The sequence below is a fragment of the Neofelis nebulosa genome, chromosome 6, assembly GCF_028018385.1.
Source record: "Neofelis nebulosa isolate mNeoNeb1 chromosome 6, mNeoNeb1.pri, whole genome shotgun sequence".
Taxonomy (NCBI): Eukaryota; Metazoa; Chordata; class Mammalia; order Carnivora; family Felidae; genus Neofelis; species Neofelis nebulosa.
Genome location: NC_080787.1, coordinates 36,676,774 through 36,703,603, shown reverse-complemented (window position 1 = coordinate 36,703,603; position 26,830 = coordinate 36,676,774). Strand labels below are relative to the sequence as shown.

The window sequence follows — 26,830 nt, the reverse complement described above, 5'->3', positions numbered from 1 at the left end:
AGTGGAGTCACACAATATATATATTTTTTATGTTTATGTTTGGGAGAGAGAAAGAGAGAGAGAGAGCAGCAGGGGAGGGACAGAGAGGGGGAAGACAAAGAATCTGAAGTGGGCTTGGCACTGACAGCACAGAGCCCGATGTGGGGCTCAAGCCCACGAACCGCGAGATCATGACCTGAACCGAACTCAGGCGCTTAACCAACTGAGCCACCCGGGCGCCCCAGTATGCGTTCTTTTGTGTCTGGTTTCTTTCACTCAGCATGTTTTCAAGGCTCATCCATGTTGAAGCATGTGTCAGAATTTCCTTCCTTTTTTAAAGCCGAATAATATTCGACTGTCATGCGTATGCCACATTGTCCTAATGCAGTCACCCACCACGGGACATTGGGTTGTTTTCACCTTTGGGCCATTGAGAGCAACGCAGCTATGAACGTTGTGTTTCAGTATCCGTTCGAGTTCCCGCTTTCACTTCTTTTGGGTAGATACTTAGAAGTAGAATTATCATATTCTATGTTTAACTTTTTTGAAGAAATGCCAAACAGTTTTCTACAGCAGCTGTACCATTTTACATTCCCATCAGCAATGCAGAAGGGTTGCAATTTCTCTACATCCTCACTTGCTACTTTCTGGGTTTTTGTTTTTGTTTTTTTTTCAATAATAGCCATCCTAATGGTATCTCATTGTAGTTTTCATTTGCATTTCCCTAATGATTAATGAGGTTGAACATCTTTTCAAGTACCTATTAGCCACCTGCATTTCATCTTTGAAGAAATATCGAGCCCTTTGCTTGTTGTTTTATTTTTATTTTTATTTTTAATTTTAATTTTATTCCGTAGGCTCCACGCTCACAGTGGAGCCCAACTCTGGGCTTGAACTCACAACCCTGACATCAAAACCTGAGCTGAGATCCAGAGTCTGAAGCTTAACTGAGCCACCCAAGCACCCCCACTTTGCTTATTTTTTGACCAGGTTCTTGGTTCTTTGTTTTGAGTTGGAGGTGGTTGGGTTTTTTTTTAACTTTTATTTATTTATTTATTTTTTAACGTTTATTTATTTTTGAGACAGAGAGAGACAGCATGAACAGGGGAGGGGCAGAGAGAGAGGGAGACACAGAATCTGAAACAGGCTCCAGGCTCTGAGCGGTCAGCACAGAGCCCGACACGGGGCTCAAACTCACGGACTGCGAGATCATGACCTGAGCCGAAGTCGGATGCTTAACCGACCAAGCCACCCAGGTGCCCCTTTTTTTAACTTATAAAACAATATTTATTTTCAGAGAAAGAGAGAGAGCACAAGTGGAGGAGGGGCAGAGAGGGAGACTAAGAATCCCAAGCAGGCTCCACACTGTCAGCATAGAACCCAATTCTGGGCTCAATCTCATGAACCATGAGATCATGACCGGAGCTGAAATCAAGAGTCGGACACTTAACTGACTGAGCCACCCGGGCACCCCTAGTTGTAGGAGCTCTTTATATATTTCGAATATTAATCCCATATCAGATATATAATTTGCAAGTATTTTCTCCCATTCTGTATGTTTTCTTTTCACTTTCTTGATAGTATCCTTTGATGCACAAAAGTCTTAAATTCTGATGAAGTACAATTTACTTAAATTTTTTGTTGTTGTTGCCTGTGCTTTTGGTACATTTCCGAGAAATCATTGCCAAATTCGCTGACATGAAGACTCCCCCTGCCTCATGCTTGCTTCTAAGAGTTTTAGCTCTTAACACTTAGGTCATTGATCTGTTTGAGTGAGTTTTTGTATATGATATGAGGCAAGGGTTGAACTTCATTCTTTTGCATGTGGATATCCAATTTTCTTACCTAGGACACTTAAAAAATTCCTCAAGGCCAGGCTGCACCCCTCTCTCTATGCACCACTCTCCATGGGTGGGGGTGGGGGGCAAGCATCAGTGAGAACAAAGCCTCTCAGGTGGTTCCCAAACACATCCTGGGCTGAGAACCGCTGTCTTACTGCCCTGAAATCTCAGTCCCAGGCCATCTTGTATCGCTCTCGGCCCAGTTTCTAGCACAGGTGTGGCCCACGGAGGTATTCAATGGGGTTCACGCCAGGCCTCGGGGGACCGCGGGAGATTCTGGCCCTGGAACTTTTCAAACACATGGTTCTCTGGCACCTTCCACGCTATGCCAGGAGGATCTAAGGAGATAAGCGAGAACCGGCCATGGGTCAGCTCCAGGGAAACGTGGGTAGACTCAGGAGAGACCACAGAGCTAGATGGTAACAAGGCACCAGGCAGTGTGGGCCAGGATGTCCACACCACAGAATCAGAAGTCTGGCTGCTGGGGAGGGCTGCTTGGGGGCAGGGCTGGGGTACAGTCTGGAGGGCCAGAGAAGAAGAGGAGTTCATAGGAGGGGGAGCTCCAGCAGAGGCATATAGGCGAGCACACCTGGAGCGAATGGGGAAGGCTTGCTGGAGAAGCTTCCCAAGAAGGACAGAAGTAATTGTACGAGCAGTTGACATCTGCTGGGGGCCCCGTCTGCCCGTGCTTTCCATTGCTACGTTTCCTCATCTTTAACCTGGGGATAGCAGCAGCACTTGGCTCACTGGGCAGCTGGGAGGATCACGCGACTTGGGACAGACAAAGCCCCTGGAACCATGCTTGACACAGCAGCAGTGGTCAATAACGCCAACTAGATATTTCATCAATACTATCTCCTTTGATCTCAACAGCAACCCTAAGAGATGTACACTATTATCTCTATTTTTTCAAAGAGGAAACTGGGGCGCAGAGAGGTAAAGTCAGTGGCCCAACAGCACACAGCAGGAAGGAGCCAGGACTGAAACTCTATTCTGTCCGACTCCAAAGCCGTGCACGAATCTTCCACAGAACCTGGGGGCAAATGCTGGATCCCTACAACCCAGACCTGGAAAGGGCCTTCCAAAACCATTGTGTCTCCTTCGCTTTGTAGAGAAAGACAGCCAGAGAAGGTTGGTGACAGTGCGTAAGCCCCATAGCGCGTCAGGCTGAGGGGCATCTGGGGCTGAGCCTTCCAGATGGACAGGACAGATCACCACGTTGGCCTCAGTCTCCCTGTGAGTCAGTAAGCACCGAGTGCCCCAAACTGCAGCCAGCTCAACTAAGAGTGCAGTAGGGAGCCAGGGTGTCTTCCTGGAGGAGGGGGCAGAGCAGTTAGGGAGCCAGGGCGTCTTCCTGGAAGAGGGGGCAGAGCAGTTAGGGAGCCAGGACATCTTCCTGGAGGAGGGGGCAGAGCAGTTAGGGAGCCAGGGCGTCTTCCTGGAGGAGGGGGCAGAGCAGTTAGGGAGCCAGGGCATCTTCCTGGAAGAGGGGGCAGAGCAGTTAGGGAGCCAGGGCATCTTCCTGGAGGAGGGGGCAGAGCAGTTAGGGAGCCAGGGCGTCTTCCTGGAGGAGGGGGCAGAGCAGTAGGGAGCCAGGGCGTCTTCCTGAAGGTGGGGCCAGAACAGCTCTGCACTGGGAGCTCACCCGCCTGCCTCCCACCCCAGGCTGGCAGAGGTCGCCCCGGAGGCTCCCAGGCCCCCTCCCCCTCAGCTTGGGCCTGCATCCCAGAGACCCCCTAACAGGCCCCCCATGCAGCCACCTACCCACCCGCCCTGGGGAGGAAGTCAGGAAATTATAGATGACCTTTGCAAAGGAGCAGAACGTAACGTGGACTCCATTTGCCTGTGCAATCTTCATAATTACCACAGCAATTATTCCCACTGAGCCATTGTGACCAGGCTTCAGCGCAGGTGCTGGGCCCCCCAACATGCCCTGGCTCCTGCCTCCCCCTCTCCCAGGCTGCCTTTTGTCCCCGTGGCATAATCTGCCGCATCTCCACTCCCCAGCTGCAACCACAGGGGTGGGCTGCAGATGGCTGGCTCCATCCCCATTGCAGAGATGAGGAGACAGAGGCTCATCCTCACTGAGGACGAGTGGCCCATAAGCAGCTGAGTTCTGGCGGGAGCTAGCCCTGAACATGCCATCTGGGCCCCATTTTCTTCCCCCACTCAACAGTTTCCTGGGTGAGACAGAAGGACCCTCTGAGCAGTTCTCCTCTAGAAACAGAGGAGAAATGGAATCACGAGTTGCACCCATGGTATAATTTAGGGAAGTCGTTTCTAAACCTGGATGGGTAATGAGATCTCTTTCAAAGAAAATGCACATTACTGGTTTCCACTCTGGAGATTCTGGAGTCTATTAATCTGGGGTAAAACCCAAGTGTTCCTGGCTTGTTTTATTTTTTAAAGTTCCCTCGTATGATTTCAATAATAATCCCAAGCTTGGGAAATGTTAGGGGGTGCAGGAAAGAATTCCTGAGTATCTTCTGTTCTTTCCCTCACCGTCAACTTTTCTAACAACCAACAGCTCCTTCTCTTTCACGTCTAACTAACCCCTGGAAGAGTTAAGGGAAGAGATGTGAGTCATTCACACTTTAGTATAAATAAGTTTACTCAGCCAGCTTTCTGCCGAATGTCTAGCTGAGATTCTGCCTGTTTGGGGCAAGAGGAGGATGGGAATTAGGAGTGTTGAGGAAAGAGAAGACAGCAGGAAGAGGGAGGAGACAGAGATGTTCCCCAGAGACGTATCAAGAGTAACAGGCTTTGAAATGAGCCAAATGGCTTGATGAGTGTGTCTCACAACGGGAAAACCAGAGAGAGGCTTGAACTTGTAGTAACTGACGCTCAGGCAAGATTCCAGGCAGTAACTAACCAGTGTCTGCCTGAGCTCCATGGGGGACGCCAGGCACATCATAAAGACCGTTCTATACAGCCCACAGCTGGGGCGGGGTCTAACTTCTCACAGCTCAAAGTGTGGTCCACGGGCCAGAAGCATTGGCATCACCTGAGAGTTTGTGAGAAATGCAGAATCTTGGGCCCATCAGACCTCCTGACCCTGAATCTTTTAACAAAGTTCCCAGGAGACTCCAGAGCACATCAAGGTTGGAGAAGCTCTGGTCCAATTAGCACTTAGCCCCGGAGACCCTTGGGAATTACCTGCTTCTAAGAGAACATTAATGGGCAACAGGCAGGAGGACCTCATAAAACAAGCAGGGGGAATGCAGAACTGGGCAGAAGGGGTTAAACTCCACTAATGAGCTGGCTCTGAGCTGCTGTCTAAAGGAAGGGGGGTGGGCATAGGCCAATAAGATGCAGAAGTTAAGTTGGGGTCCTTGACTTGGGATCCATCACTGAGGGCTGTGGTGAGTCCCAAAGGAGCTCAGATGAAAAGGCATTTTGGAAACTGTGAAACGCTAAACAGAGTGAGTCACCGTCGCTGCGTCCTGGTGTCCTCAGGAGACCCCACATAAGCCCGGCTTACCTGTTTCCTTTCCATCACCCAAAATGGTGAAAGCGGATCTCAGGCTACAAGAAATGGGACAAACCAAAGTCTCATGAGGATGTCATTTATTTTCTGATAATGTTTTAATGCATCTGCCAGGATTTGAAGAAGGGAATGGATACCAGGTACAGTCAGGTGGGGGTGGTCCAAGGCTCCCCAAATCTCACATCCACCTACCTGCCAGGGAGCAGCGGCCTCCCACCCTGACTGCACATAAGAATCAGTGCTGTCCGGGGGCACCTGGGTGGCTCAGTCAGTTACGTGTCTGACTTCGGCTCAGGTCATGATCTCACCGTTTGTGAGTTCGAGCCCCGCGACGGGCTCAGTGCTGACAGGGCAGAGCCTGGAGCCTGCTTCAGATTCTGTATCTCTCTCTCTCTGCCCCTCCCTTGCTTGTGCTCTGTCTCTCTCTCTCAAAAATAAACAAACATTTAAAAATAATCTTTAGATGGGAATGCAAACTGATGCAGCCACTCTGGAAAACAGTATGGAGGTTCCTCAAAAAACTAAAAATAGAACTACCCTACGACCCAGCAATTGCACCACTAGGCATTTATCCACGGGATACAAGTGTGCTGTTTCAAAGGGACACATGCACCCCCATGTTTATAGCAGCACTATCAACAATAGGCAAAGTATGGAAAGAGCCCAAATGTCCATCGACGGATGAATGGATAAAGAAGATGTGGTGTGTATATAAGTATATATACATTTGGGGCGCCTGGGTGGCTCAGTCGGTTAAGTGGCCGACTTCGGCTCAGGTCATGATCTCGCGGTCCGTGAGTTCGAGCCCCACGTCGGGCTCTGTGCTGACAGCTCAGAGCCTGGAGCTTGTTTCAGATTCTGTGTCTCCCTCTCTCTGACCCTCCCCCGTTCATGCTCTGTCTCTCTCTGTCTCAAAAATAAATAAACGTTAAAAAAAAATTTAAAAAAAAATAAGTATATATATATATACACACACACACACACACACACACACACACACACACACATATTGGAGTATTACTCTGCAATCAAAAAGAATGAAATCTTGCCATTTGCAACTACGTGGATGGAACTGGAGGGTATTACGCTAAGTGAAATTAGTCAGTCAGGGAAAGACAAATATCATGACTTCACTGATATGAGGAATTTAAGGTACAAAACAGGTGAACATAAGGGAAAGGAAGAAAAAATAATATAAAAACAGGGAGGGGGACAAAAACATAAGAGACTCTTAAATATGGAGAACAAACAGGGCTATTAGAGGGGTTGTGGGAGGGGGAATGGGCTAAATGGGTAAGGGGCACTAAGGAATCTACTCCTGAAATCATTGTTGCACTATATGCTAACAAACTTGCATGTAAATTAAAAAAATAAATAAAGGGGCCCCTGGGTGGCTCAGTCGGTTGAGCATCCGACTTCGGCTCAGGTCATGATCTCGCGTTTCATGAGTTCAAGTCCCACATCGGGCTCTGTACTGACAGCTCAGAGCCTGGAGCCTGCTTCGGATTCTGTGTCTCCCTCTCTCTGCCCCCTCCCCTGCTTGTGCTCTGTCTCAAAAATAAATAAATATGAAAAAAAAAAAACTATTAGTCTCTATTTAAAAAACAACATAAATAAATAAATAAATAAGTAAATAAAAATGAAAAAAACAATCTTTAGAAAAGAAAAAAGAATCCGTGCTGTCTGGACCACCACAATGGCTAAAATTAAAGGACAGACGATATCAAGTGTTGGCAAGGACGCAGAGCAACCAGAACTGGCAAATGCAGCTGGTGGGGGTCGAAAATGGCCACTTTGGGAAACTCTTTGCCAGTGCCCTCCGCAGTTCACCACATCGCGTGCCTCAGACCAACGCTTCCGCTTTTGGGTACCCAGGCAACAGTGATGAGCGCACGCGGCCACCAAAGACACGTGTGTGAATACCCACAGGGCTGGTACTCACATTAGCCCCAAACCACCCCATGTCCATCAACAGCGGAAAGACTAAATAAATTGTGCTACCCTGCCCAGAGCCCTGCTTCAGGACAAAGGTCCCCTCCCCTGCTGCGGGGAGTATTTATTGCTGAACTCTCAGTCCCTCCCCAAGAACTGCCCTCCACCTACAGACCCTTCCTGGTGGGCACTCACAGCCAATAACAAACTGGTTGCCACCAGGCCTGGATCCCTCGCCTGAATGCAGGACACCTGTGACATGCCACCACAGCCTCAGAGCCCTCCCCCCTGCCCCCCCCCCCCCCCCGGGGATCAAGGGAGGCCTGAGTTCAGCCTCTCCCTCTCTGCCCAGTCCCTTGTCCCTTTTACCAGGGGGTGTTCCTGAGAACACTTCCCAGTGACCGTCCACAGATAATTTTAGTCTGTTTCCCCAGAACCCCAACCTGGCCAGTGGGTGCCAACAGTGGTTCTAGGAAGCAGCCCCTGAACGTGGGGGTGGGGAGCTGGGTCCCCACCGGTGGCTGGCAGTGAGGACCAGGGCTGGGCAGGCAGAGAGCTGGCAGCAATGAAGCTGCTCACAGTTTCCCGGGCTGGCAGTGGAAGGGAGCACGCTGCCGGGGCAATACCTCTGGAGTGTGAGAGGCTGGGGGAGCAGTAATTCATTATAAAGCCCACGGAACGGGGCGGCTGTTCCTGGGGGCTCTCGTGCCCTGGAGAAAGACAGTGAAGAGCTGAGAGCGAGTAATCACTAATTCAAGGCCCAGGGTGAAAGCCGAGGGCCTCCTTAGCTGCATATAAATTCTCCCCCGCAGCTGGAGGGGAGGGACTAGCTGAGGAATAGAGATACAGCTTAATTATAAGGGGAGCAGAATGTCAGAGAAGGTTGAATTCTCAGCCCACGATGAGTCTGTGGCACCAAGGTCAGGCCTGGCTTGGGAAACAGCAGGACTCAGAAGTGAGCCCTCAGGGCCTTCACGTTGACGACCACGCTGCGGATCCCCCCTCAGATCTGTCCCCAAACCCCCCCGCCACCAGACCAGTGACTGGAGAAGGCACACCTCAGCCCGGCTGCAGGACGGAGCCACCACGCCCGGGAGGAAGCCAGGAGAGCATGCGGGGTGCCATCGGAGGGCTGGATCAAGGGGTGAGGTGGGCCACGGGGCTGGATAAGGGAGAGCGAATCCCACATATAAGGGTTACGGGGAGAAGGCAACAGCCACGGTGTTGAGAGTCAGAAAGGCCGGGGCAGCCGTGTCAGAGGGCGGAAGAGGGGGCCAAAGCCTGAGGCAAGTGGGCACGTTCGGTGGACATGCCAGTCAGGCCAGAAAACCACCAGGTGTCTACCTCCTGCAGGACTGACGGACCCTCGCTTTGCCAAGGCCATAAGGAAAGCGGTGCTGGGAGGGGTCCCGGCAGCCTGACAAGCTCAGGGCTGAGTGTCCTCTGGAGACCCAACTACAGCTGTTGTTACGGGACTAGGCGCCCCGACAGCGATGAGATGATAGGATCCCCAGATAAAAGGCCAGGGGGCAGTGCGGGGTCGTCAACAGTGAGGCGGGTGCGGTCACCACAACCGCCAGCAAGGTCGGAGCGGCAGCGGGGACAGTCTGGCCCGGAGAGCTTTGGAAGTGGCTCATGGTGGCCCCAGGGCCAGGCCGCCCGGGCAGCCAACAAGGACGCTGCCCCTTCTATACAATCAAAAGAAACCAAGGCCTGAAGATCAACAGAAGTCGTGATCCTCTGCCCAATTTCCAGACCCGAGCAAGGTTTCGGATCCAAGTGACGGAAGCAGAGACCAGGTCCCCAGGAGGATGGGCCTGGTAACCCCGACCAAATGTATGTGGTACTAATTTTACCAATCCCTCCCCAGAGGGACTTACGCAGTCATTTATTCGGCTAAGCAGCCGTAGAGAAGGAGGAACACCCAGGCCTTTCAAGGACTGTTAGATACAGGGTCCAGATAGATATAGGTCCCAGGGACCCAAACAGTCATCATGGCCCCCTGTTCAGGGGGAACATATGGAGGCCGGATGACAAATGCATTCCCACCCAGTGTCACTCCGTATGACCTTGGGGCGGTCACCTCCCCCGTCTGGGCCCTGCTGTCCACGCTGCAGGTGAAGGGCCGTACAGGCCACGAGGCTGGAAGAGCAGGGTGTAGACTCACATCCCAGTGTCCACCCCTGGAGGAAGGCCCTTGGAATCCACCAGGCCCCTCTCAGATCTCAAGTCACCCTTGGGCCTGCGTTCTCATTTCTCATTTTCTGCAAAAGCGGGGATGGTGGCACCTACTTCACACAGCGGCTGTGAGAACCGCCACGGAGACCAATGTTTCATAACACCTACCGCTTCCTCACTCCCAGCTGACGCCTGTGCTGTCGTCGGGAGGAAGTGGGAGCGAGCAGTCTGCAGGCAGCACCCCCGCACTCGCTCGGCCCCCACCCCACCCAGCCCAGGCTCTGCCTCCCTCGCACCGGGCCCCAGCCCCTGCCCTCCTGGCTCTCCAGCTGCAATGATGCCCCTCTACTGTGGGCTCAGGGTTTCCCTCCAGTATGAATCTCTCCCATAAAGGGGGGAACAAGGTGCTGTTTCTCTCATTTAAAAAAAAAAGGGGGGAGGCACCTGGGTGGCTCAGTCAGTTGAGCGTCCGACTTCGGCTCAGGTCATGATCTCAATGGTTCATGGGTTCGAGCCCTGCGTCGGGCTCTGTGCTGACAGCTCAGAGCCTGGAACCTGCTTCGGATTCTGTGTCTCCCTCTCTCTTTATCCCTCCCCCACTTGTGCTCTGTCTCTCTCTCTCAAAAAGAAATACAACATTTAAAAAAATTATAAAAAATAAAACAATAAAACAAAAAAAGTTCCCCCCAGAGCTGCACACCATCCTCAATGTCTGCCCTGTGAGCCTGCTCCTTTGGGTCACAGAGGACGCTCCTGGGAAGGCCGTCTGGACACACCCTTGCCACTCCTTCCCCAACCCTCCAGTCAGGCTCTGGCCCTCACTGGCCATCACTGTCTCCCACAGTGCCAGAGCCCCAGCCCCCCCCAAACCCCCTCCCACAGCCACATGACTGCCACCCCATGAGCCCTCACATCTGTGGCCGTCCTGCTTCTGACATCACACTCCTACTTCAATCTTTCCTTGGCTCTCCGACTTCTATGTGCCCTCACACCCAGGACTCAGCCCTGCGGCCTCTTCTCTTCCTTGGGTGCACCCATTCTCCAAGTGATCTCTTCCAGGCCCGTGGCTTTAAATGTCCCCCCCTTATACTTCTAGCCCCAACTCTGGCACTGAACTCCAGTCTCATATATCCAGCCACCTCCTCAACATCCTATTTGGATATCTAACAGGTTGACCTGTCCCCAATGAAATTCTTTTTTTTTTTTTTTAATCTTTTTTAGAGAGAGACCATGCACAAGCAGGGAAGGCAGCAGAGGGGGAGAGAGAGAGAGAGAGAGAGAGAGAGAGAGAGAGAGAGAGACAGAGAGAGAGACAGAGAGAGAGAATCCCAAGCAGGCTCCATGCTCAGCGTGGAGCCCAATGCAGGGCTTGATCCCAGGACCCTACGACCATGACCTGAGCCAAAATCAAGAGTCAGACGCTCAGCGGCCTGAGCCACAGGCACCACCCCAATGGAACTACTGATTGCTCTGGGACCAGCTCCAAGCCTGGCCATCTCCATCCCAGAAAATGACACCACTGTTCGCCCAAATGCTCAAACCAATGATGTAGATTCCTCTCCTCGTCTCACCCCCACATCCCACTGCCTCTCCCTTCAAAACATACGCAGAACCCAGCTACTCAGAGCCCCCTCTGCCACAGACGGTGTGTCAGCACCATCACCTCTTGCCTGCAGGACCGTGTGGCCCCCTCACAGGTCCCCCTTCCACCTCTGCTCCCTACCATCTGTTTGCCAGATGCTTCTCCTTTTAAATCACAAATATAACTTTGACATGTCACACCCCTGCTGAAGCCCTCCAGTGACTCGCCGTCCCCCTGAGAAAGATCCCAGGGCTTGCCCCGCCTGCAGGTGGAACACGCAGGACCCCAACCTGTTTGCTGACCCTCACCCCCGGCCACTCCCCCGGCCCCTTCTCCCTTCCAGGCACTTTGTCTTTTCTGTGTCCCTCACACACATCAGGCTCTTTCCTGCCCCAGGGCCTTTGAATGTGCCACTCCCCCGTGCTGGGATGCTCTTCCCCTGGTGTGTCCACAGGCCCAGTTCCCTGCCTTGTCAGGCCTCTAATTCATGTCTCCAACCTCCAACCTATCTAAAACAGCCAGCTCAGCCCTGTTACTCCCTGGCCCCTTACTTCCGTTTTATTTTTCCTTTGTAACACTCATCACTCCCCGATGTTACTTTCTTAATTAACAGACTTTCTTTTTAGAACAGTTTTAGGTTCACAGCAAAACTGAGTAGAAAATACAGAGGATTCCCACATACCCCACTTACCCCTGCCTCCAGGTTCCCCTGCCATCAACATCCCATCAATGTGCCACATTTGTTAAATCAATGGACCAACACTGACACATCAATACCAAGCATGGTCCATAGATTACACGAGCATTCACGCTTGGCATTGTACATTCTAGAGATGTGGACAAACGTACAATGACGTGTGCCCACCACTACAGAATCGTTTCATTGCCCTGAAAGTCACCTATTCATTCACCCATCCACCCCTCTCACCCTCCCTCCCTTTCCCCAAAGCCTTGGCAACCAATCATGGTCTTTTAATGGTCTCTGTGAGCTCTGCCTTTTCCAGAATGTCATATAATTGGAGTCCTAAAGTATGTAGCCTTTTCTGACTGGCTTCTCTCACTTATTAATGTCTTTCAGGTTCCTCCATGTCTTTCATGGGCTTGATAGCTCACTTCTTTTCAGTCCTGATTAGTATTCCATTGTCTGGGCATATCAGCTTATTTCCACATTCACCTCTTATAGGACATCTTGGTTACTTCTAAGTTTTTACAAGTGTCATTCAAAATAAACAACAATAGGTTGGGGCGGCTGGGTGGCTCAGCCAGTTAAGCATCTGACTTTGGCTCAGGTCATGATTTCATGGTTCGTGGGTTCCAGCCCTGTGTTAGGCTCTGTGCTGACAGCTCAGAGCCTGGAGCCTGTTTCGGATTCTGTGTCTCCCTCTGTCTCTGCCCTTCCCCCATCCACACTCTGTCTCTCTCTCCTTCAAAAATAAACATTAAAAAAAAAAAAATAGTAGGTTAAAGGCACGGATGAGTCCTGCGTAAAGGAGACTCTTTACCTCGGGTGTACCTGGTTTTTCCCAAATTTGACCATTGACAATGCATCCAATGCATTGTACAATGCAACCATCCACCCCCTGGGGCCACAGGAACTCATCCCAGGAGGACGAGCTTCTCCTGGAAGGAAGAGAGGCTGAGAGCAATAAAGCAGAGCTGGGGGGCACTGAAGTAAAGGGAATGCTTGAGGCTGGGAGGTTTGGGGGATGTGGCCGGGCAGGGACTCCAAGAGCAGTAATAGGAACTAAACTGGGGACCTGACTCTGGTGCCCCACAGCCGCACAGCAGCTGGGGGCCCCCAGGCAGCCACCTCCCCTCTCTGCCTCTCAGTATCCCTGAGAAATGAAGGGATCGGGCAAGGCTGGTCCTTATAGCCCAAGGCCGTACTGCCCAAAGCTTCTGAGACTATGGGTGGGTTCTTTGGTGGGTTTCTAGAATTCATAAAGCATAAAGCCTCTAACACCCAGACTGAGACTCTAATGGCCATCCCTCATTAAATGGACCGGCAGAGAAAAGACAACTCACAGAAATGGGAAAAACATGTTGGCAAATCATATATCTGCTACGTGTCTAGTATCTAGAATATATCAAGAACTCTAAAACTCATCAATGAAAAAACAAAGTACCCAATGGCAAAATGGGAAAGGATATGAGAAGACCTCTCCCCAAAGAAGATATACAAAAGGGCAATGAGCACATGAAAAGATGCTCAATATCAATACTCATTAGGAAAATGCCCATCGAGACCTCAATAAGATGCCACTTCACACCCGCTAGGGTGGCCATGACCAAAAAGACGGATGATAAAAAGCACTGGTGAGGATGAGGAGGAACTGGAACTTTCACACACTGCTGGTGGAAACGTAAACCGACACAGTCTGAGAAACGGCCTGGTAGTTTCCTCAGAAACTTAAAGGTCGATTTATCGTGTGACCCCGGGTACATATCCAAGAAAAACGAAAGCATATGTCCACACAAAAACTTATACGTAAATGCTCACAGAAGCATTACTCATTACAACCAACAGTCCATTACAACCAAAAGCCATTACAACTCAAACGTCCATTAACGCATCAACGGATTGATGGATTAAAGTCCGTTAATTTATCAATAAAACGTGTGTATCCACGCGATGGAATATTATTCAGTCATAAGAAGGAATGAAGCAGCTCTGTACTATGACGCGGGTGACCCTGAACCACATTACGCTACATGAAAGCAGCCAATCAGAAAAGTCTTGTAGCGGTCCACTTACCAGGGGCGCCTGGCTGGGTGGCTCAGTTGGTTGAGCGTCTGACTTTGGCACAGGTCATGATCTCACAGTTCGTGAGCTCTGGGGGCTCTGTCAGCCTGTCAGCACAGAGCCTGCTTTGGATCCTCTGTCCCTCTCTCTCTGCCCCTCCCCCGCTTATACTCTGCTCTCTCAAAACATAAATAAAAATTAAAAAAAAAAAAAAAAAGGAGTCCACTTACTGGATATCCAGGAAAATTAAGTTTATAGGGACAGGGAGGAGACTGGTGGCTGCCAGGAGCTTGAGGGAGGGGAACTGAGGAGTAATTGGCTCGAGGGTATGGGGTTCCTTTCTGGAGTGATGGAAATGTTCTGGAATTAGATAGTGGTGACGTGGCACAACTTTGTGAATGTGCTAAAAGCCACGGGATTATACATTTTAAAAGGGATAAAATTGTAGAGATATAGAATTATATCTCAATTTAAAATATATATATCTATACCCCACAGCTCTTCAAAGAAATGGCTGATTGCAGCTCTGCGGAGACTAGAACATCTTCATCGCAGAAAGCAAGGACACTTGTAAACACAGTGTGTTTTGTGTGAAAAGGATGCCAGAGGCATCCCACAGGCCAAAGATGGGACAACTTAGGCATTATGCTGAGACTGTGTCTTCCTCTCTTTCTGTGTCTTCCTCTCTTTCTGCCCCTTCCCTGCTTGCACTCTCTCTCTCTCTCTTTTTCAAGAGTGAACAAACATTAAAAAAAGAAAAAAAAAAAAAAAAGAGGAATGCTCCGAGTGGCATTTTTCACCATAGCCACATATCAGAAACAACCCGGATGCGTGTAAACACTAGCCTGGAGAATTAAATCACAGTCTGTTCACATATTGGAACACTATACAACAAAGAAAAATGAAATAATTACTACTACAAAGAACACTCTAGATGCATGGTAAAAAGAAAATGCTAATTGAAAAAAAACAGCCATGAAAGGATAATAGTTCCGTTAATTAAAATTCACTTTTGTTATTTTTAATTTTTTAATGTTTATTTATTTTTGAGAGAGAATACAAGTGGGGGAGGGGCAGAGAGAGAGGGAGACAGAAGATCCAAAGTGTGCTTCCCGCTGACAGCAGATAACCCGATGCAGGGCTTGAACTCACGAACCGTGAGACCATGACCTGAGCCAAAATCAAGAGTTGAACACTTAACCAACTGAGCCATCCAGATGCCCCTCCGTTAATTAAAATTCAAAGAGAGACATAACTATTTGGTTTTGGATGCATACTTACATGGTAAAAACAAAAACCAAGCAGCTAGTAACACTGACTATTTAGAACGGTGGTCCTTCTGGGAGAGGGGCCCAGTGGGGGACAAGGGTGCGAGGGGGGGTCTCTTAGAACTATAGCAATTTTTTTTGACCTACATGGTAGTGACAAGGATGTTGGCTTTGTATTAAAATTTTTTTTTAATCTTTATTTATTTTTGAGAGAGAGAGACAGCATGTTAGCAGGGGAGGAGCAGAGAGAGAGGGAGACACAGAATCTGAAGCAGGCTCCAGGTTCCGAGCTGTCAGCACAGAGCCCAACGTGGTGCTCGGGCCCACGAACCATGAGATCATGACCTGAGCCGAAGTCGAACACTCAACCAACTGAGCCACCCAGGCGCCCCGGCTTTGTATTGATCTGTTAAAATGTATAACCTATTTTATACACTTTTATATTTTAAAATGGGAAAAATACTCACTGGTCTCCTTTGGAGGTTGCCAGAACACGAACTCATTGACTTTATAACTGATCAACAAAGGGAAAGAATCAAGCCTTTATCCTGCTAAACACACTATATTTCAGAAGAACGAAATAAACGAAGAGGCAAAGTTCTTTACAGAAGTCTAGCTTATGCAAACAAAATGATCAAATTAGAAAATCACCATCTGGTGAGGAGGAAAATGTGACAGAAATCAGACGTTAACTTGCAGTAAAGGTAGGGTGGCCACGGCTCTGGGGGCTCTCACCTCCCCTGCACCCCTCCAGCTGCTGTGGGGGGCACCTCACCTGCCTGCAGACCATAGCTCTCCAGCCATGCAGGCCATGCTGGGAGCAGAGAAACGGCTCCACTGGCTACACCAACTGGGTGACAGGCTAATTTGCATGTGCTTTGCATGCTATTTCATGTCCAGAATTTGCACAAATATGCCTGGAGCTCTGCCAAGGGGGCCACAGGCCCCTCCTTGGCGCAGCCCTGGGAGGGAGCCTCTAGGCCTGAGGCTTGGGACAGAGCCTGGCCTCTAGTGCCCAGCTCAGCTGAACAATGTTTCAGAGTGGCTTGGGGATGGGGTAGAAAAAGGGTCCTAGGGGGAGCAGGGGTCTCAAGGATCTGGAGCTGAGGCAGGTTGGGGCACCCACCCCCATCCTACTGCCTCACAGACCCGCATCACCAAGGCAGCGTGGGGGGCTCTCCACCCTTAACATCCCTCAGGCATTGACTCAGTTTCTCCCTATTGGGCTCGCCTTGACCCTGTGTGGGGCGGTGGTAAGGCGTAAAGAAGCCTGCTGCGATTTGTCGCCCCACCCCCAGTCCTGTCCAGGGGCACCCAGGCCAAGCCAGCTTTGCAGCTTACCAGGCCAGCTGGTATGAGGGGAGGGGCCCTCAATGCCCAGGCCAGCTGGGACTGGCCCAAGGGCCCACCCGGCCAGTCGGGATGGTGACAAAGGGGCTGGGAGGCAATGCAGGGCAGATGCAGGAACCCTAGGCCCTGTAGGGTCGGGGAGACCTCCCATCAGAAGTGCCCGTCTGGGGCCCGGCCAAGTGGGGCGGGTGAGATGGCAGCTGGTCACCCAACACTTGGGGAGCAGGCAAGGGGAACAGCCTGGTGTCCGATGGAGCTCCTGATAGAGGTGACACCAGATATCCTGCTGTGGGTGGAGCTGGGGGAGGGGAGGTGGGAGTGAGAGTCGCGTTCAGACCCTGTTGGAGTCCCAGCTCTATCACGCATTCACTAGGGACCCTGGCCCAAAGCCTGAGGCCCCTCTGCAGCCTCAGCTTGCCCATCTGAAATGGGTGCTGTGACCCTGCGGTGTGTGAATGCACACGAAGAGCCTAGCACAGTGCCCAGCACACAGGAAGTGCTCAACGGGCACCGCGTGTTGTCCATGTTGTCATTGCAGAGGCTCGGGCTCAGGGCTCCTCGGGGGTCAGCAGGGTGCGGACAACAGGAGAGGGGGTTCTCATCACTGAATGGCCAGCAGCCGGTTCAGTAGGGCACACGGCACTGGATACCTGCTCGCTGAACGAAAGTGTGAGAGGACAACTAGGAACCAGCAGCCACTAAGACGTTAACCAGCCAGTCAGAGGGTCCCCTGGAACAATCTGAGCTCCAATCCCAGGTCTGTCCCTTCTTGGCTGTGCCACCCCAGGCAAGTCATTCCACGATCCCACCCCCAGGACCTCGACTTTCTCATCTATCAAACAGGAATAATGGTCACTAATAGATCCCTCCCTCACAGCTGATGGCTGGACTGGGAGCAGCAAATGGGTATGAAAACAGAGGAGGTGTGCACGATGCCCTAGACCGCTGTCCCCCTTCGGGGAGTTGCCAGGGCTTCTGGGTGAGCTGCCTCCTCACCTGAGATGCCCAAGAGGTCATGCCTTCCCCTGGGGACCAGCCAATGACTGCCCGGTAAGCGGGTACACAGTGGCCTGGCTCCTTGCTTGCCTCAAGGCAGGACGACCCCACCCCTGGCACTTGCTGCATCCCTCTCGAGCACTCTGCAGGCTCCCTCCCGCCCTTCTGTGAGCTGCCTGCAATAAATCACTTGCCCAGGAATCCCTGTCTCCGATTATGCTTCCCTATGCTTCCCGCATCTGACCTAGGACAGGAAGTATTTTGTAAACTCTGAAGCATTCTTTTATTTTCCAGGAAATGCTGAAAAGAGAGGAGCTGACCAAGAATCATGTAAGGGGAAGAGGAGGTCTGCTCTGCGGGCAGTCATGCTGCCCTGCCCTCACGAGCTCCCAGGGAGGCAGGGGAGACAGACAGGAAACCAACAACATCGTAACATCAGGGATGGGTAAGTGCTATGAAGGAAACTAAAGCAGGGGGCAGAGGGTGGAGAACAATGGCAGCTACTTTAGGTGAGATGCTCTGGGAAGGCCTCTCTGAGGAGGTGACGAGGGCAGAGATGTGAAACATCAGAAGCCATGCTGACCTCTGCAGCCAGGCACAGGGAACAGCAGTGCAAAGGCCCTGAGGCAGGAGGATATCTGATACATCCAAAACCGGCAGGGAGCCCAGTGAGGTAGGAGTGAGTGGCATGAGATGAGGTCGGCAGTACTGAGCAGCAAGCCATGCAGGGCCTTGTAGACTGTTATAGGACTTTTTATAGGACTTTGGGTTTTATTCCAAATAAGAGGGGAGTCATTGAAGTTTTGAGCAGAGGAGGGACATGATCTGACTGAGGTTTTGAAAGGGTCTCTTTGGCTGCTAGGGCAAGGAGAGAGGCAAGGGAGACCAGGCAGAGGCTGCTGCAATAATCCGGGAAAGCCACAGTGGCGGTTCAGAAGGGAGGGCGGCAATGGACAACACGGTGAGAAGTGGTCAGACTCTGGGCGTCGTGAAGGTAGAGTCAGGAGGGCTTACTGAACAGAGCATGAAGGGGAGTCAGAAGACAGATGAATCCAACTACCCAATTTACAGAGGGGACAGAGGAACATGTTAATCCACACCACGGAGATACAACCAACAAAATCCGGCTGCGGGAAATTCCAGGGGACAAATAACCTGGTTTCTCCTATAGATAAATTGCCAAGGATGAAGGAAAAGATGGAGAGGGAACCTATGGACTAAAAGAGACTGAGACAGGGGTGCCTGGATGGCCCAGCTGGCCAAGCATCTGACTCTTGATTTCGGCTCAGGTCATGATCTCACAGTTCATGAGTTTGAGCCCTACATTGGGCTCTGTGCTCACAGTGCAGAACCTGCTTGAGATTCTCTCTCTCTCGTTCTCTCTCTGCCCCTCCCCGACTCTCTCTCTAAACAATAAATAAACATTTTTTAAAAGGGAAAAAAAGAGACTAACACATCAACCAATAACAATATGTAAATCTTATTTGGATCTTGAGTCAAATAAGCCATAAAAAGAAAAAGAAAGAGAGAAAGAGAGAAAGAGAGAAAGAAAGAAAGAAAGAAAGAAAGAAAGAAAGAAAGAAAGAAAGAAAGAAAGAAAGAAAGAAAGAAAAAGAAAGGAGGAAAGAAAGAAAGAAAGAAAGAAAGAAAGAAAGAAAGAAAGAAAGAAAGAAAGAAAGAAAAACAAAGGAAGGAAGGAAGGTAAAGAAAGAAAGAAAGAAAGAAAGAAAGAAAGAAAGAAAGAAAGAAAGAAAGAAAGAAAGAAAGAAAGGAAGAAAGGTCTGCAATAACTGGGAACATGAATACTCAATGGATATGTGACAATATAAAGGAAAGGAAAGTTTCTTCTTAGGTATAATAATGGTACTGTGCTTATGTTGGGAAAAGTCTTTATCACATAGAGATACATCTTGGTATATTTGTAATGAACTGATGCCTTGGAGTGATCCCACCCAGTTTGAATTACTAGGGGAAAAGGAGAATAGGGGCAGAAATGAAACAAGACTGGCCATGAATTGATAGGAGTCGTAGCTGAGCAACGGGTACATGGTGGTTCGGGATACTATTCTCTCTACTTTTGTAAATGCTTATATTTTCCCATAATAAAAAGTTCAAAATGTAAAGAACAGAAGAGGAAACTGAGTCCCAAGGCAAGGTGCTGAATGGCCCAAGGCCCCTGCATGAGTCAGTATAAGGGCCAGGACCTCACCGTGTCGCCACCCCCCCCCCCCGCCCCGCCCCTGCCCCCAGCCCATGCTCCTGCCCTCCCTCAGCTGTCTCTCTTCTCCAGTGGTTGGTCAAGGTTGGACTGAGGCAGGCCAAGGGCAGGGTGGGTGGCCCTGGGAGGGCCCAGGTGGGACAGAAGGGAGCTGAGGGGCTCTGGGCCACCTGTCCCAGAAAGTCCAATGAGGCCAATGGCTTCAAATATTTGGCATATTCCCCACCAGCCTCATTTCCCACTTCCTCCCTCAGGTTCCTACACTGATTTCCTCCCCAGAGCCCCCTACAACCCACCTCTGCAGCCTATGCGCCTTTGTCCCTGCTGTCACTTTGCCTGGAAGGCACCTTCCACCTCTACGAACCTACCATCGTTTTCCTTCCGGATCTACCTCCCGCAGAAGACCTTCCATGGTCTTCGGGAGCATGCCTCTTCTTCACTCCCTAACGACAGGTGTCATGGCGTAGAGGTCAAGAGCAGAGCCTCTAGATCCAGACCGCATGGGTGTGAATCCTGCCTCAGCCACTTACTCGCAGCGTGACCTCAGGCAAGTCACTTAACTTCAGTTTCCACATCTGTAAAATGGGTATAACCTTGTAAGGTTACTAAGGAAACTAAATGAGTTAAAAAATACGATTAAGAAAATAGTGCCTGGCACATGTCAGTGGACCTCAGGCCCCCTTGGGCCCCCTGGCACTGCTGTCCAGGGCCTCCCTCCTTCGTCTCCCCCACAGGAGACCTCAGTACCACGCACACGGTGGGTGCCCAACACCACTTTCATGGAGACTTGGCTTCTGCAATGCTTCTGCCTTCCTGACACCCAGACTTCCCTTAGCCCCTTGCCCATCCCACCAGGTTGCATCCACCCCAGGAAGGCAGGGGAGGAAAGGAGAAAGAGGGGTCCCAGGAGGCCAGGAGAAACTGGTCCCATGAGGGGCCCAGTTCAAAACCAGCCACAAACAAAAATTTAAACCCAAGTGGCAGCATCCGACTCAAACGCCGTCAAACTAAGGGGAAAGCAATTTAAACGCTCATTTTTTAAGATTTCTAAGAAAAACCCCAGATATCATCAAGTATAATTTTAATTATGTTTTTATGAGTAATGACATTTGCTGTCAGAAAAGGCAAACAGCACGGCATGGCTGAAACGAAAAGGAAACATTCCCCATCTTGCTTGGCACTGAGCCTCCTAATACCTGCCCCCAGAGGTAAGCTCCGATAACGCCGGGGTACACAGCCTTCCAGACATTTCTGTGCAGTGTGGACACAGAGGTACACATGTATATATTTTTTTAACGGACTCATACTAAATATGCTATTCTACAAAGTCACTTGCCTCAACCTGCCATACCTGCTGACCATCTGTTCTTTCTGGTCCGCATCTCCAAGCCTCTAAAACAGTGGCTGGCACACAGGAGACACTCAGTGGAGACTCACTGACCAAATGGAGGAACTGAACAGCTGCCTAAAATCACACAGGCCGGAGAGGTCCTAACTACACCACCGGCCCTCCTGATGTGGCTCTGCCACACTGACCGTCTCCACCCAGCTGTCTTTGCACCCCACTACGAGGGCACCTGGGGGAGTAACTGCCAGATCAAAGCTTTGATTACTATGGCCCACCTATTCTCCCGGGCTGAGGTGAGACTTCCGGTTTCCCACACTCTCTGCCACCTAAGAGCTTTATTATGATGAGGACTTTGATTTCTCGAATGCATTAACATTATTATAGTGACACCACCCTTGACCATCGAATCTCCTTTTGTGCCTCCTGAATAAATGAGAGCACGGCCCGGGTTTCTGAGCCGCACCAGAGAACCAAACTCCACAAATGAGGAGTTATTCTCTCGGCAGTAAACAGTTTATGGACACAAAATTCGAAACCGTCTCGTTGATTTCGAAAAGAGGGATACTTTAATTTCTTTTTAACTGTCAGCTTCAAACAAGTAGCAATTGAGCCCTTCCACAGTAGGAAAGAAGAGAAAATTAGGACCCCCCCCACACTTCACCTCTCTTTCTCTTTACCCCTCTCCATTCCCTGTGTAGGGTAGTCAGATGTAGCAACTAAAAATGCAGGACACCTACTTAAATTTGACTTCCAGATAAACAACAAATAAAATTCCTAGTGCAAGTGCATTCCACGCAATATTTAGGGCACGCTTGTACTAAACAAATTTGTGGTTCTCTGAAGGTCAAATGTAACTGGGCATCCTGGATTTACTTTATCCAGTAAGCCTACTGCAGCACCCCGTGCCCCAGCATTTTAACACAAAGTGATTTTTAAACTTTATTTATTTATTTATTTATTTATTTATTTTTTAATTTTTTTTTTTCAACGTTTTTTATTTATTTTTGGGACAGAGAGAGACCAAGCATGAACGGGGCAGGGGCAGAGAGAGAGAGGGAGACACAGAATCGGAAACAGGCTCCAGGCTCCGAGCCATCAGCCCAGAGCCTGACGCGGGGCTCGAACTCACGGACCGCGAGATCGTGACCTGGCTGAAGTCGGACGCTTAACCGACTGCGCCACCCAGGCGCCCCCTTTATTTATTTTTTTAATGTTTATTTATTTACTTGGGGACAGCAGGGGAGAGGCAGAGAGAGAGGGAATCCCAAGCAGGACCCTGTCAGCGCAGAGCCCGGCAGGGGGCTCGATCTCACGAACTGTGAGATCATGACCTCAGCTGAAATCAAGAGTTGCGGCAAACTGACTGAGCCACCCAAGCGCCCCAATATCAAGTGACTTTTTTTTTTTTTAATTTTTTTTTCAACGTTTTTTATTTATTTTTGGGACAGAGAGAGACAGAGCATGAACGGGGGAGGGGCAGAGAGAGAGGGAGACACAGAATCGGAAACAGGCTCCAGGCTCCGAGCCATCAGCCCAGAGCCTGACGCGGGGCTCGAACTCACGGACCACGAGATCGTGACCTGGCTGAAGTCAGACGCTTAACCGACTGCGCCACCCAGGCACCCCTCAAGTGACTTTTAAAGAGTACCTGAGGCCTCCTCTGCCCTCCCAGCCATCAGGCAGCCCACTGGCCCTGTCACCCAAGAGGTCTAGGGAGGCACCCCTCCACCACGCCCACAGGCATACTCCCCACCTCTCCCTCCCCCCACCCCAGATGGCCCCACCAACCTCCCTGGCGTTAGAGTTCCACCCCCTCAGAGCCAGGTTCCTGCTGGTCTTCTCCCCTTGTAGATTCCTTCCCACCCATCCTTTCTGGTGGTAAACTCTGTCTCTGGTCCCAGCTGCCGGGCAGGGGGGGGGGGGGGGGGAAGGGGGGGTGATGCCAGCACGTGACCCTTGGCTAGCAGCCCCTCTCTGCTGCTGCTGCTGCTACTGCTGCAGAACCACCTGCCTAAGGGCAAGCCCAGGGCCCCACCCAGAGCCTGATGGGTGCTGAGGTCTAGCTGCCTGATGGTCAAGTTCTGCTCGAAAGGGCCGCTCTAGCTCCAGAGCTCATGGTGGGTCCCTGAGGTTGTCTGTGGCCGCCTGCATTGGAGCTCCGGTTCTCCCTCCACCCCATCCTGCCTGCTTCCTTCCCTGGTGTCTACGGGCAAGGCTCAGGAACGCCTCCCCCCCCCCCCCCCACCTACACACTGATTCCCCTCACTTTCTACCTGGCCTGTCCTCAGTCCCCATCTCCCCCCACCCCTGCCCCAGTCTGCTGCCCCCCTGGCTGGAAACCAGCCACAAAGTGCCTACATCAGGTGGGTCTGATGCTGGCTAATGGAGTTTGCTTGGCTTTCCAGTACATTCTACATTTTCCACAATAAACACATATTATTTTGGGAATAAGAAAATAAAAGCTTTTTTTTTTTAATTTAAGAAAAATGTAAAACCAAACCAAGCACCCCTCCTCCACCTGGCACACCCACTCCTTCCCCACCCACCCCCAACCTGCCCCCTCATCCTGTTTCCCGGGGGGAGGCTTCCCCCAAATGGGTGAACTCCCCCACCCCAAGTGCTCTCCCCTGTCCCACCAGGTCCACAGGCCCTTTCACCTCTCCAGTGAAGGCTTTCTACCACCAGCTTATCCCTGCTGTGGGGCTATATGCAAATTTATGAGTGGTTTCCTCAACTCCTGTGGGGGAGAAGAAAAATGCTGTATGTGTCCCGAGGTTGGTGACACGAGGGGCCACATTCACTCATTCCCTAAGGGAGCTAGGGCTATCCGGTGCCAGGCACTGGGGACACTGGGAACAGGACACAGACCCTGCCCTTGGACTTCACGGCCTTTGGGGTGGGAGAAGGCGGGGCAACAACCAAATGCCCCGGAAGGTGCTATGGGGGAGGGGGGCGCTGAGCAGCAGGCCCAGGTAGAGAAACTTCTGGGAGGAACAGAAGTCTCAGCCACCCCATGGTGAGAAGAAATGTGTAGGGAAGAGGAGGGAGAGTGTTCTAGTGTCGGGGTGGGGGGTGGGGGGGAACAGCCTGTGCACAGGCCTGCAGGTGAGAGAAGCATGACTTATTTGAGGAACTGAGAGCAGTTCAGAGCAGCTGGAGGGCAGAGGGAGGGTGAAAAGAAAGAGGAAACACAGGCTTGGGGAGGGCAACAGTGCCAGTTTTAGGAGATTGCCCTTTGTCCTCAGGACAATGGAGAGCCATTGAAGGACGCAGAGCAGGGTCAGCTGTGCATCCTACAAAGGTGACCCTCCTGCTCCTTGAGATTGGTTAGTATTCTCAGCAGCTGCAACCCCCAGTCACACTTAATCTTGCACCTCCCACCCACAGCGCCTGAACTTTAGCCACTGAGGACCTGAAACCTGCATCTCCATGGAGACAGCAAGCCCCCAGCAGCTAGCTTCACAGCCCTCTTGCTCTTGCAGTAGAGAATACAGGTTAAGAGCATGGACTCTGGAGCCAAAGTTCAAATCCGAGCTCCTCCACTTTCAGACTGTGTGACCTTGGACAGATCACTTCTCTGTGCCTTAGTCTCCCCTTTTGTAAAATGGGGATAATAGTGTCCCTACTTCATTGGGCTTTTGTGAGGATTGAATGAGTTAATAGTTGGAATAGGACCTGGCACATGACGAATGCTGTGTGCTGGTAGTTTCTACTGTTATTACTGCACCCTCTTCTCGAGACCCCCCCCCCCCAGGGCCAACCCCTTCCAGGCACTAACACATCCCCCCCTCGCCTCTCCCTACCCCTGAAGCACCCCTCCATGCTTCCTTACCCTCTCCATTACTAGGAGCCAAGACAGCCAGGGAGGGGGAGCCTTGGGGTTCTAGAACAATCACTCTCTGACCTGCGTCTGGGCCCTCACCCCAGCTCCCTGGAGCCCAGTGGAGAGAGCACTGGACTTGGAGCCAGGAACTAAGTGCCATCCCTGGCTCTGCTGCTGACCTTCTCTGGGCCTCAGTCTCCCCCTCTGTAAGGCCAGGACAAGAACATCTTGCAGATGTCTTGGCTGTCAAAGGAGCAACAAGGGCCAGAAAGGAACTCTGCACATGTCCATATCTGTCATAGACCTCAGAACCCCTGGCCTCTTCTTCTGGCCTGGGTTTCCTCCTCCACATGATGGAATCAGGAGATTTTCTCTGAGCTCGCCATGAGGACCCCAGAAGCTGAAGATGGCCTGGCTTGGGACTTCCCAAACTCCCTGAAGCTGACCAGAACTTTCCCAAAGGCTGAGACAGAGACAGAGACAGAGACCCCTGGTCTGAGCTGAGCATCCCAGGAAGAAAATGCCAACCCAGGGGCCTGAGGGAAGCCAGACTTCCACCAGGCCTTCTACCAAGCCTAGATTAGACCAGGGCACTCAAACCAGGGGCCCAAAAAGACCCTCTGAAGCCATCGGGACTGTGACGTTTATCTCCAAATGTCATCACTATCCATCAGCCGCAGGACCAGAAAGGGCCTAAATGGGACTGTCTGATTTTGGTGGCTCTTAGTCCTGGGGGATGGAAGGAAAGCCCCAGAGGAGGCTCACTCCCCAGCTTCAGGTTGCCAGCTATTTCCCATAGTCCACATTCATTCATTCACTCATTCTACAAACGTTTACTTGGTGCCAGGCTCTGGTCAGGTTCAGGGTCAATGGCAGAAGTGAATGGAACAGATTCCTACCCTGAAGGCACCTCTGGTCCAGAGGGCGACAGACAAGACATAAATAACTAAACCACAAAGCAGACTAGGTTGAAGAATGCAGGGCAGGAGGCAAGGATCTCACCTGGGGTATCACGAAGCTTCCTGGAGGGGGTGGTTTGTGAGTGGTGATTTGCATGTGATGGGAAGGTCAGGTGGGCCTTTGGAAGGCATAGAACTTCCAAAATCATTGACGGTTCTGTTTGCACCCCGGCTGTGCCAGAGCCAGGGCAATGTAGGTTATTTATGGTTGTGCCCAGAGAAAAGCGGCCACATGTGTCACTGCACGTGGGGTGCAGAGCTGGGCTGTGGGGGTAGGGGGCAGCCGGGGCTTGAAGCTGGGTCTGGCCAAGCTCTGGGGTTTGCCACTGTGCCCCTCACACCCTGATGACTCTTTAATCTTTTCCTGCCCTCCTAAGGCAAAAAATAAGAGGGAGAGGGTTCCAACCGGCAGCAAGTGGCCTGGGGGATAGGGAGGAGAGCAGTGTCAGAAAGACCATGGCTTCTGCTTATTTGCAGGCTACTTAGCATCACCTCCTTCTCTCCTCCCCACTTCCATCCCAGCTATGAGGGAAGGGGTAGACAGACAGAAGAAAATGTCTTTAATTGTAAACCAGACATGGCATAGGGCGCATCAACTGCTGTGTTTCTCCCAGCCCACTCTGATCCATAAATAGCTTACGCACCAAGCTGGCACAAGCCCACCCGCTCTGCTGGGACCACACCGCCCCAGGCCAGAGACTCGGAACCCCCGGGCCTGGGTCCCAGCTTCCCCAGGAACCTATTTCCTGCGTTTTCCCCAGGGTAAAGGCCTCCGCTGCTAGCTGCCTTTCCCAAGGGGCCGGGCGCAGGGGCATCCTGGCATTGCCTGGGTGATGCCCGCGAGCCCCGGTGCCTGCAAGGCAGCCCCGGCGCGCGCCCACCTCTCTCCAGTGCCCAATCCCCGAGGTATCAGCCTCTGCGCCCACCGCAGACCCGCATCCCTAACTGGCCTCCTCCCTCCGCACCCTCTCACCCAGGGCCAGACCCCCTACCTGGGGGGGGGCAGGAGGGCCCGGCACCATCGGCGGCGCCACGGGGCAGAGCGGGGCGTCTGAGGCCGGCCTCAAGCCCGGACGACTTCCCGGGGGAAGAGGAGGCTGCGCCGCCGCCGCCACCGCGTCTCTCC

At 51.5% G+C, this 26,830-nt stretch overlaps 1 protein-coding gene across 1 annotated transcript in view; it reads right to left on the bottom strand.

The window, feature by feature from the left end:
* PACSIN1 (protein kinase C and casein kinase substrate in neurons 1) overlaps positions 1 to 26,830 on the bottom strand; it is a 58,040-nt gene extending 31,210 nt beyond the window's left edge. The window contains exon 1 of the mRNA XM_058733635.1: positions 26,706 to 26,830. The gene's annotated coding sequence lies outside the window, so the exon portion shown is untranslated. The remainder of the gene's footprint in view (positions 1 to 26,705) is intronic.